Genomic DNA, 11,418 nt, shown 5'->3' with positions numbered 1-11,418 from the left:
TGTTGGGCTTCCCCACCTCAATGGTTGATGATGTGCTCACAGACATCAGGGACTGGTGGTTTGATGGGTTGAGCCCTGTACCACAGGACTTGCCCTTGGGAAGACTGTTGCTGCAAAGGAGAGGCTAGGCCTCCCTATAATTGTGCCTAAGAGCCTCCTCCCAAATGCCTCTTTGTTGTTCAGTTGTGGCCCTCTCTCTCTAGCTAAGCCAACTTGGCAGGTGAAATCACTGCCCTCTCCCCTATGTGGGATCTGACACCCAGGGGAGAGAATCTCCCTGGCAACATGGAATATGACTCCTGGGGAAGAATCTAGACATGGTGTCATGGGATGGAGAACATCTTCTTGGCCAAAAGGGGAATGTGAAAGGAAATGAAATGTCAGTGGCAGAGAGATTCCAAAAGGAGCTGAGAGGTCACTGTGGTGGGGACTCTTATGAACAATATAGACAACCATTTTTAGATTCTAATGAATTGGAATAGCTAGCAGTAAATACCTGAAACTATCAAACTACAACCCAGAACCCATGAATCTTGAAGATCATTGTATAAAAATGCAGCTTATGAGGGGTGACCATGTGATTGGGAAAGCCATATGGACCACACTCCACTTTGTCAAGTTTATGGATGGATGAATAGAAAAATGGAGGAAGGAAAACAAACAAAAAGGGTACCTAGTGTTCTTTTTTACTTTAATTGCTCTTCTTCACTTTAATTTTTATTCTGATTATTTTTGTTTGTGTGGTAATGAAAATGTCAAAAATTAATTTTGGTGGTGAATGCATGACTATATAATGGCAGTGTAAACAATTGAATGTACACTTTATTTTGTATGTCTGCATGGTGTGTCACTGTATCTCAATAAAATGAATAAAAATAATAATTAATTGTTTCAATTTCTGTATCCCAGTTGAAGTGTAAGTTTTTTCCTTTGGGTCATATCTTCATTTTTCCTAAGGTGACTTGAAATCTTTGTTGTCTAGGCATCTGGTTTCCTTAGTTCCCCCAATCAGATTTTCCCAGATGAGATGGGCCTGGTCTCAGGAGGAAGGTGTAATCAGTATCAAGTGTCCCTGAAGAGCACGTTGTCAGACTTTCCAGTGAGGACTCTAGACTTAGTGCTTTTCCTTTCCTGCCCAGAAGGTGGCACTTGTCAGCCTGCAGCTCCCCACCAGTGTAAAGAGGTGTGGTTCCTTTAATTCACAGTGGACCCTGTCCTAACCAGGGGCTGAGGGTGTCAGAGCCAAGCTTAAGTTGTTTCTGGTTTGTTTGCTCCCCCCCCCACCAGGCCCTGGAGTCTGAGTTCCCTGAAGGAGGGCTGCCACTTGAACTGGGCCATGCCCCCTTTTCTTAAGGTAGATACACCTCTTAGAGACTTTGCTTCTACACTTAAATTCCTCCTTTTTCTCTCTGACTCTCTTAAGTCCACCTTTGCCTGGGTCAGCTACTGATGATTTTAATTGCCTGAGACTTTTTCTAATGTGCTGCTTAGAGTGAGGGAAAATGTTGGAAAAAGAACAAAAGCTTCTTTTCAGAGCCAGTCTCCAGCCCCTCAGTTTTGCCAGTTAACCAGAGTTTGTACCCAGTTCTCTATGCCCCCTTTTTTGGGACACAGCCATTCTCCAGCACTCTGAGCTTAGCCACATCCAAAAGCCTCTGTTTCTATTTAGTTATGTGTATATTTGTGTGTGTGTGTGTGTGTGTGTGTGTGTGTGTATGTATACTTTTTCAGCCCTGCCTCCTCCGTGATGGGTGGAACTACAGATTTCTGTTTGTTCATGGCCTACCTTTGCTTGTATGTTGTATTCAATAGTCAAAATTTATTAAACTAAAACTGTAATTGGAGCTTGGCCGAGCCACCCCTCCCTGATTCCAGCAGGGATGTCTTCCTTCTCCCACAGCAAAGTTTTGCAGCTCAGCCTGCTGTGCCAGTGGAGGGGCACCATTCTGCAGCATTTCCTTATTTTATGTTGCAATCTCAGCCATTCCACCCATTCCTGACTGGTGTATGATGTGTGAGCAGTCACAGATATCCCCCAACAATTGTTCCAGACTATTTGCTAGTTGTTACTGACCATTTACTTGTGGCCCTAGAGGACTAACTAAATTCCACCCCTCTCTATGCTGTCATCTTGCCCTGCCCCACTGATTTTACTTTAAAACTCCAACTTCTGTGTGAGACCAAAAGAAAAGAGATTTATTTGGTAGAAAAATTTATATTTTCTGTAGTACATTATCTAATTTGACCTGTCTGCTTAGTTTACTTAAACATCATAATTAAACCTAAAATGGCAATGAGTTTTTGTTATTCTGTACAGGCTAATATAATACCATAATACACCCCAGAATATTTTGGGCAGAAAATAAATAAGTATTTACAAAATTCCTTTGAGGGACAAGAGAAAAATGTGAGGTTTAGCTAGTCTTCTAGGGCAACTAGTAAATGGCCAGGAACAACTGGCAAATAGTCTGGAACAATTGTTGGGGGACATCCATGACTGCTCACACATCATACACCAGTCAGGAATGGGTGAAATGGCTGAGATTGCAATATAAGCCTTCTCACCTGGGGAATTCCTGCTATTCTAAGCAATAGGGGCTCTCAATTTAATAAGCCATGCCCTTGATCTAGAGTCTTGCCTTTATGAAACTTATCCTTCCAATGGTGAAGCTAAGTCTACTTACATTTATGCCTAAAAGTTACCCCCAGAGAATATCTTTTGTTCCTTAAATGTGGCCTATATCTCTAACCCAACTCTGAAAATTAGCTCAGTACCATCCCCTATATGGGGACGTGACTTCTTGGCAATGTGGGACGTGACTCCCAAGTATAAGAGTAGTCCTTGCATTTTGTTTGAGATAGACTTCTTGACCAAAAGAGGGAAAAGAAATGAAACAAAATAAAGTTTCAGTGGCTGATAGATTTTAAATACAGTCTATCAGTCATTCTGGAGGTTATTCTTATGCATTATATAGACATTATTTTTGTTTCCAGAGTGTTAGAATAGCTAGAAGGAAATACCTGAAACTGTTAAACTGTAATGCAGTCGCCTTGATTTTCAATGAGGATTGTATAATTATATATCTTTTATCATGTGACCATGTGATTGTGAAAACCTTGTGACTGACATCTGTTAGTTCTCATGGCCAGGGGACCCATGCCCCTCCCTGCCAGGCTCAGCCCTGTGGGAGAAGGGGCCATAGGTGTTGGGAATGAGGAGGGAGAACTGCAGTTGCAGCTCTTATTGAAACCTCAGATGGCTGATCCAAACTCCAAACAAAGATAGACTGAGACCATATACTGGAGAATCAGGGAGCAGCCAGCCCAGTGGAGAGAAGATAGAGCTAGCAAAAACAGCAAGGGAAAACCAAAAATAAAAGCAGAAAAAAAGAGTTAATAAAAAACATGCAGAACTCCCTTGAGGAGGTGCTGGAGAATGTGGGGGTATTGGGCTTCCCCACCTTGATGGTTAATGATGTGCTCACAGATATAGGGGACTAGTGGCTTGATGGGATGAGCCCTCTACCACAGGACTTGCCCTTGGGAAGACTGTTGCTGCAAAGGAGAAACTAGGTCTCCCTATAATTGTGCCTACAAACCTTCTCCTGAATGCCTCTTTGTTGCTCAGATGTGCCCTCTCTCTAGCTAAACCAACTTGGCAGGTGAAATCACTGCCCTCCCCCCTACGTGGGATCAGACACCCAGGGGAGTGAATCTCCCTGGCAACGTGGAATACGACTCCCGGGGAGGAATGTAGACCTGGCATCGTGGGATGGAGAACATCTTCTTGACCAAAAGGGGGATGTGAAAGGAAATGAAATAAGCTTCAGTGGCAGAGAGATTCCAAAAGGAGCCGAGAGGTCACTCTGGTGGGCACTCTTACGCACACTTTAGACAACGCTTTTTAGGTTCTAAAGAATTGGGGTAGCTGGTGGTGGAGACCTGAAACTATCAAACTACAACCCAGAACCCATGAATCTCGAAGACAGTTGTATAAAAATGTAGCTTATGAGGGGTGACAATGGGATTGGGAAAGCCATAAGGACCACACTCCACTTTGTCTAGTTTATGGATGGATGAGTAGAAAAATAGGGGAAGGAAACAAACAGACAAAGGTACCCAGTGTTCTTTTTTACTTCAATTGCTCTTTTTCACTCTAATTATTATTCTTGTTATTTTTGTGTGTGTGCTAATGAAGGTGTCAGGGATTGATTTGGGTGATGAATGTACCACTATGTAATGGTACTGTAAACAATCGAAAGTACGATTTGTTTTGTATGACTGCGTGGTATGTGAATATATCTCAATAAAATGAAGATTAAAAAAAAAACTATTTTGGGGGTAAGTAGTGAAAAGTTTCTAAAATTGATTGTGATGATAAATACACAACTATATGTTGGCACTGTGAGCCATTGATTGTATACATTGGGTGGATGATATATTGTGAATATACCTCAAAAAATTGCATTTAGAGAAAGAAAGACGTAAGCCTACCAAATGGGGAATATATTTGAAAACCATACACTAATAATATATTAACATACAGAATTTAGAAAGTTATCCCTAAAGTCAATAGCAACAAAACATACAACTCAATGAAAGACTTGAGTAGGCATTTCTCCAAAGATGAAATACAAATGTCCAAAAACAGCATGAATATATACTCAACATCATTAGCCACTAGGATAATATGAGTCAAAACCACAATGAGATGCAATTTTATACCCACTAGAATGGCCACAATTAAAAAAAAAGACATACAGAAAATTACAAATGTCGGAAAGGATGTGAAGAAATAGGAGCAGCCATTCACTGTTAGTGGGAATGTAAAATGGTGCATCATGAAGAGAGTTTGGTAATTCCTCAGAAAGTTAAGTATAGAATTAGCATATGACCCATCAATCCCATTTATAGGTATAGACACAAATGAAGTAAGAGCAAGGACTCCAACAGATATTTGGACACCAATGTTCATAGTGGTATTATTCACAATTGCCAAAACATGGTAGCAACCCAAGTGTCCATCAACCAATGAATGGAAAAGCAGAATGTGGCATATACATACAATGGAATATTATTCAGCCACAAAAAGGAATGAAGTTCTGATAACATGCAACAGCATGGGTAAACCTTGACTACAATAAGCCAAACACAAAAGGACAAATATTTTATGAACTCTCTTACAAGAAATGATAAGAATAAATTAATTCATTGAATCAGAAACTATAATATGGGTTACCAGGAGCCCAGGTGGGGGGAGGGAACAGAGTGTTAATGTTTAAATTGTACTAAGTTTCTATTTAGAGTGATGAAATGTTTTGTTAATGGGTGGTCATGACTGTAGTGTAGCACTGCATAAGCAATTAGTAGCAGTGAATTACATATTTGAATGTGGTTAAAAGTGGAAATTTTAGGTTGATGTAGCTTACTGGAATAAAAATTAAAAAAGGAAATGTCCTAAGAACTGTACAACACAAACATGGAACCCTAATGCAAACCATAGACTATAGTTAATAGTACAATTATAATAATATTCTTTCATCATTTGTAACAAATACATCACAATAATATAAGGTGTTAATAATAGGGGGTATATGAGAACTCTGTATTTTCTGAATTATTATTCTCTAAATGTAAAATTTCTCTAATGAAAACATATTTTCCAAAGTGAAATGTATTAAATCATCAGAAATTTAAATATAGTGAAGAAATGTGATTTGAAATGATCCTATTTGCTCTTATTAAATAATATCATTAGCAGATTAGGGACAACAATGGATAGGAAATGTAGGAATCATCCTTTTTAACCAATGTCTCACAAATACATTTTTTTCTACATTAAATCCATTGTGCTGGGATGGTTTTAGTAAAATGTTATGGAAAAAAATGAAGATAGATATCTTTATGTGGCTTCCTCCAAAATTTGACCCATTCTATTATTCCTGCAAGCCATGTTGACTAAATATGTTTGAGTAGATAAATTGAACACCACAAATCAAATTTTTTTTCAACAAATAATGACACTGCTAATTTGACTGAATTAAATATATCTATGGAAGACTAAAATATCACTTGTAGGAAAATCAGACTGTGAAATAATATTTGAAATAAAATGAAATTAGTATTTGACAAGTAGATTTCACTGAATTGGCCAGATGGCAGAGTGTCTAAGAAGAAAGAGTGCTGAGAAATAAGGGGAATACCTGAAGACAGTGTTCATTTTGCATGACTAAGTACAGTCAAAACAAAGAGTGGTAGGGGCCACTGAGTGGTTTCCAGTGGAGCACATGCTTTGTCAAAAGCAAATGGGATGAATACTGAAACCCCAATTTTATTCCCATGCCATCCAAAATTCTCCATTGTTCAGAACCCTCAAACCGTTCACAAAGTGACCAAGTTTGAAAATCACAGTCAGCTTTTTTTAATTCATTTTATTGAAATATATTCACATACCATGCAGTCATACAGAACAAAGCACACATTCAATTGTTTACAGTACCATTATATAGTTGTGCATTCACCACCAAAATTAATTTTTGACATTTTCATTACCACACACACAAAAATAATAAGAATAAAAATTAAAGTGAAGAAGAGCAATTAAAGTAAAAAAAGAACACTAGGTGCCATTTTTTTTCCTTCCCCCATTTTTCTACACTTCCATCCATAAACTAGACAAAGGGGAGTGTGGTTCATATGGCTTTCCCAATCACATTGTCAGCCCTCATAAGCTACATTTTTATACAATCCTCTTCAAGATTCATGGGTTCTGGGTTGTAGTTTGATAGTTTCGGGTATTTACTGCTACCTATTTCAATTCACTAGAACCTAAAAAGGGTTGTCTATGAATTGCATATGAGTGCCCACCAGAGTGACCTCTTGGCTCCTTTTGGAATCTCTCTGCCACTGACTTATTTCATTTCCTTTAACATTCCCCTTTTGGCCAAGAAGATGTTCTCCACCCCATGATGCCAGGTCTAGATTCCTCCCCAGGAGTCATATTGCATGTTGCCAGGGAGATTCTCTCCCCTGGGTGTCAGATCCCACATAGGGGGGAGGGCAGTGATTTCACCTGCCAAGTTGGTTTAGCTAGAGAGAGGGCACATCTGAGCAACAAAGAGGCATTCAGGAGAAGGTTTGTAGGCACAATTATAGGGAGACCTAGTTTCTCCTTTGCAGCAACAGTCTTCCCAAGGGCAAGTCCTGTGGTAGAGGGCTCATCCCATCAAGCCACTAGTCCCCTATATCTGTGAGCACATCATTAACCATCAAGGTGGGGAAGCCCAATACCCCCACATTCTCCAGCACCTCCTCAAGGGGGTTCTGCATGTTTTTTATTAACTTTTTTTTTCTGCTTTTATTTTTGGTTTTCCCTTGCTGTTTTTGCTAGCTCTATCTTCTCTCCACTGGGCTGGCTGCTCTCTGATTCTCCAGTATATGGTCTCAGTCTATCTTTGTTTGGAGTTTGGATCAGCCATCTGAGGTTTCAATAAGAGCTGCAACTGCAGTTCTCCCTCCTCATTCCCAACACCTATGGCCCCTCCTCCCACAGGGCTGAGCCTGGCAGGGAGGGGCATGGGTCCCCTGGCCATGAGAACTAACAGATTGTGCTGATATCAGCTGTTCCACATGTTCATGAGTGTTGTATGAAGTATGCCCAAAGTCAAATTGCTCTCCAGTGTCCTGTCAACACAGTTCCTGGCTTTCTACCTACTGCCCTGGAGGAGCAACTAAAACCTACACCTCACCACTCCTTCATCATGCCCCCCAGTCAGCTTTTTAAATCCCAAGAATTCCCCACAGTTTCTGGACCATGGGTGGCTGGCTAAATTTCCAGGCAGAAAATATTTAACTCCAAATTGAAGAACAAGTCCTGCCTCTTACCCTAGGATTCTCATAACTTCATTATTTTTAAGCCTCTATCATCAGAGTCAGGTTCCTTAAAAAGCATGTAACCTTCCTGAGGAGACACACTTCCCTGGAGCCTTCTTTGGGTTGCCTGTGACATTCTTATTCCTGAGGCTATAGATAAGTGGGTTGAGTATGGGAGTGATGTTGGCGTAGAAAGCAGACATAGCCTTCCTTGCTCAGGAGTGTGATGAGTGTGAGGCTGCACATACATGTACACACATGAGTGTGAGGCAGCCCCATAACAGAAGTAGACAACAGACAACTATTATGTGCATGGAACAGGTGGCCACTGATTTCTGCCTCCCACCCACCTCACTCATCCTGTAAAGAGTAATGAGAATCCTAACATAAGAGGCAGAGATGACAGAAAAAGCAATGAGAAGCTTCATAATACAGCACACATACATGGTCATTTCATCAGCTGATGTGTCCATACAGGAGAACTTCAGAAGGGTGAGCACCATGCAGAAGACTTTGTTGATTTCTTGAGAGGTGCAGAAAGGGAACTGCATGGTGACTGGGGTGAGGAAGAATCCATCTATGGGCCCTCCCAGCCAAGTTGTCAACACAATCAACAGACAGACCTTGTGTTCCCAAGGATATGGTCATGCAGAGGGTTGCAGATGGCCACATAGCTGCATAGGTTATGACAGGAAGAAGAACTCAGGCCCTCTAAAGGTCAAGTAGAGAAAGTCTGAGGAGTGCAGCCTGCAAATAATATGACTCTCTGGTCCACCACCTGGTCAACTTGCATCTTGGGCACAACTGTGGAAAGGTACAGGATGTCCATGAAATAGACTGGGCTGAGCAGGAAATACATGGGGGTGTGGAGGCCAGAGTCCACTTGAATGAGAACAATCATGTTGGTGTTGCTGGCAAAGGAGATCAAAAACCTGAGGAGGATGAGGACAAAGAAGAGCCAGGGGAAGTGGGTATTGCTGAACAAGCCCATAATAACAAAGCATATATGGGATATTAGTCCCATGCACTGTAGGTTACAAAAAAATTAGATTGGTATGATATATAATATTTTGCAGGAAATGAAAATAATCTGGTTTGCTTAAAACTATGATGCAACCATGGACAAGTCAACTTTTGAGAAATTTATTGTGTTGCATTTTGTAATCTCCTCCATTTTATAGAAGTGTCTGGGGTTTAGTACAGTTAATGGGTTTCTTTAAGAAATTAATCTTCACTTTTTGAGTCTTAAGCAACACTCACTTTCAAGAATCCCAAAACTTTAAATTTTCCAGAACAGCTTGAACACAATCTTTCATTCAAGGATGATATGCTTGACTTCTGGACTATTACTTCTGTGAGTTCAGAATTGAGATGAAACAATCTTATGTCCTTCAGGTAATTGACATTCAAATATTTTTAGCATAGAACTCTTGCTCAAGCACAAGAACTGTCCATGCAGCTGTAATTCTGACACTTGGAATCTCATTTGAAAAATCACCCATTGTGACATACATGTGGAGGCACAAAAGGTTCCCTGGCTTGGCAAGTTAGTCAGGGAGACCACCTCCTAAGCATTGTGTGTCTGAAGGCAGGCACCAGGTTGGGAGAAGGCCAAAGCATTACATGCCTGAAGGCAAGCACCAAGGCATTGTGCACCTGACAGCAGGAAATTAAGTTAGAGAATGATGCCAGGCTCCTTCTGTGCCCCTGCTTTCCCGCCTGGTTCAGAAGAGATCATTCCTTGAGATTACTATTGTCCTCAAGCTTGCACCCAAAGATTATAAACATGCTAGTCTTGTGATTTTAGAACAAATGCAGTTGCCTGGGGAAACGGGAAAACAATTATGTAGCCCAAAGATACTTACGCTATATAATCCTGTGCTGAAAGGCCAATAAAGAACTTCTTGCAGGAACAGAGAGGTGGAGTCAGCTCCCTTCTTTCACACATACATTTTGCCCTTGAAAGGATAAGAACATTGACTGATTTTAATGAATTTACACTGTTATTGAGACATTTGTATATTTTAAAAATTTGATTCCTTAACTTATGTTAATCAGGTATTGCATGTTTGGAAAATAATGATCTTATATTAAAGAATAAACCATAAGAATTCTGAGCTCTGAGAACCAATCTGATAATTAGTTGAAACAAGGCAATCAAGGGACAAATACTGTTTAGGGTTGAGTTGTATTTTTATTCTCTTTCATTTAGCAGAAAAATACTGATTAATTACAACTCATTAACATGATTCATAAATAAAATGATTAACAAATTTTTAAAAAATGGAAACAGGAATGGAAAAATAATCCTGTTTAAATTTAAATAATATTAGCACATACTCTCTCCCAACAGAGGTATTTATTTGCTTAAACTGAAGTCAAATCATATATATATGGTATAGGATATATAATCATATATATGTATGTAACTATTTCAGTTAAATGATATTTTACCGCAGTTATGAACAGGTGATTATTTAGACAAGCAGCTTCTTTTGGCATCATACAGATCTAAATTCTCAAATACAGTGACTGAAGCCACATAGGATATTCAACACCTGGATCATGTGTGGTCTGAAATGAGATGTGTAGTAAGTCATAATTACACTCAACTTCAAAGATTTCATGTGAAAAAAAGAATGCAACATACAGATTAATTTCTGTATATTGATTGCCTGTCAAAATGATAGTATTTTGGATCTATTGGATTAAAGAAAAAAGATTTTAAAAATCAATTTCTCTTGCCCTTTTGCACTTTTTGTAGCATGGCTACTAGAAAATTCATAATTACCTCTGTGACTCCCATCATATTTCTACTTGATGGCACTGTTCTAGGGGCTTCCATTTCCCAGAAATAGATGGCTACAGATATTTATTTCCAACCAAATACCTTAGAGCTCAATTGTCAAAACATCCAAAATTAGGAAAAAAGGTGCAAAAAATTCAGATGCAATAGCAATTACTAATAGTAATGTTATCGGCTTATGCATTCACCCACCTATCATAGTAAGAACATTTACTATGTTCTTAGTAGAATATTAAGAGATTGCTCATTGCTTAAGGATTCATAATTACTATTTCATTTACTCTTCCCAACAACCCTATGAGATACTAGACAATTGTTTTACACATTCTATAAGTGAAAAATATCATGATTAAAGAGTTTAAGAAACTTCTGCATTGGCATCTGACTCAACTCAACCAGCAGCAGAATACTTGCTTTAGGCTTTTTTCCAGTAAGTTGAAATAGACATCAATTCATTCATTCCATAAATATTTCCTGAAACACCTGAAACACACTGTGTAAGTCAAAGTTTTAAACTCCAATAGAAATGTACATAGCATGGTCCCTGCCTTCAAGAAGCCAAGAACTGAGTGCACTGAGAGCCATCCTTGCATTCAGGGCTGAAGGTACATTTTAAGAATGATTTTGATTAGGACCTCTGGGGCCTCTCCTTCTCTCCAGCTAGAGTACATTGTACAACATTAAAAAGATAGAACATTATAAAAGGGGAAGATGGAAGCAAAAGAAGCTGAAGTCCAAGG

The 11,418-nt window shown here is 39.4% G+C and overlaps 1 pseudogene; it reads right to left on the bottom strand.

Annotated features, from left to right (window-relative positions):
• Positions 1 to 7,792: 7,792 nt before the first annotated feature.
• Positions 7,793 to 9,866, bottom strand: LOC119524650 (annotated as a pseudogene).
• Between the last annotated feature and the right edge of the window lie 1,552 nt (positions 9,867 to 11,418).

The sequence above is a fragment of the Choloepus didactylus genome (genome assembly GCF_015220235.1).
Source record: "Choloepus didactylus isolate mChoDid1 chromosome 11 unlocalized genomic scaffold, mChoDid1.pri SUPER_11_unloc3, whole genome shotgun sequence".
NCBI classification, from domain to species: domain Eukaryota; kingdom Metazoa; phylum Chordata; class Mammalia; order Pilosa; family Megalonychidae; genus Choloepus; species Choloepus didactylus.
This window is presented reverse-complemented; position numbering and strand designations above follow the sequence as displayed.